A 1,327-nucleotide genomic window follows, 5' to 3' on the forward strand; every position below is an offset into this window, starting at 1 on the left:
AGCATCACTTGTAACTCACAAAGGCAAAAACAAGAAGAAAAAACAATGAAAACTAACCAATTCCGATGTTTAACAGTAGACGCGTTTCTGGAATACAGTACTGATGAAGGAAATTGATTATTATCAATCATGATCTAGAAGCGCGTCTACTGTTAAACATCGGGATTGGTTAGTTTTCATTGTTTTTTCTTCTTGTTTTTGCCTTTGTGAGTTACAAGTGATGCTATCTGTGGGATTCTCAGCTTTTTTAGCTGCTATTTCTGAACTTCGGTATATGGTGAAGCAAATATTTGCTGATCCCTTAATTATATTTATAAATATATATGAGCTTTTAAATAAGTTCTCCACCAATAATGGTGCTTTCATACCGATGGGCTTGGTAAAAATTGTTAATTGATTTATTAATTAATAAATTGATAATCCTTTACCCTTTTAATTTGTAATATATATATATATATATATGAACACATACATGCTTATTTGATATTTCATTGGAAAAAGTGTTTATTGTATTCAAATTTTGTATTAATAAAATTGTGATATTTTCTTTCAAACTGAAATTGAAGTGATTGGTGGGGGTGTGGCTCATTTGAATCATGAAAATAAATACCAGTAATATATGATGGTCATTCATATTAATTATTTTCCTCCTCTTATAATTTTGATGAGAGAAACTATTAGTTAAATCAGGGTTCTTAACCTGGTATTAGCTTGAGGAAGATATTGACTTGAAACAAAATACATGGCTGTGTAGTTAAAAGTGCTGTATTACTGACCATGAGGTCCTACATTCAAATCTTACTGACTACAGTAATTGTAGTTGTGTCCCTTCAATAATATACTCTTACTTGTCCTATTACCATTATCATGCTGGTAGGAGTCAGATGAAATTTGTTGAAGTAAATTTTCTCTGACAAGATGCTCTTCCTGTTGCTATTCTTCACCTGTTTCCAAGTAAGGTAATATTTTCCCATAGCGTGAAATATTTTTCACAGAAGACTGCAGAATACCAAGATACATACAAAAGAGTTTTTTTGGTTTCTGTTCAATAAATCCATTCACAACACTTTTGTATTATATTATACTTATTTATCGTGCTTTTACTTATTAATTTTTCTATATGTGACAGTGGATTTTCATGGATTAGTTCATGAACCTTGGTTCTTTTCGCTAAAACAATATATTTATATATTTTATACTGTGAAACTTAATTTAATTTTAATTTTTAATAAATTGAATTTAATTTAATTTTTACCTGTAAATTTGGATTTTTATCCCTAATATTATTATTATATATACGTATGTATATATATATATATATATATAT

At 28.3% G+C, this 1,327-nt stretch overlaps 1 protein-coding gene across 2 annotated transcripts in view; it reads left to right on the plus strand.

Annotated features, from left to right (window-relative positions):
• The window catches only part of LOC106868971 (activin receptor type-2B), a 55,544-nt gene that overhangs the window by 46,591 nt on the left and 7,626 nt on the right, over positions 1 to 1,327 (plus strand). The gene's annotated exons all lie outside the window — the stretch shown is intronic.

The sequence above is a fragment of the Octopus bimaculoides genome, chromosome 17 (genome assembly GCF_001194135.2).
Source record: "Octopus bimaculoides isolate UCB-OBI-ISO-001 chromosome 17, ASM119413v2, whole genome shotgun sequence".
Lineage (NCBI taxonomy): Eukaryota > Metazoa > Mollusca > Cephalopoda > Octopoda > Octopodidae > Octopus > Octopus bimaculoides.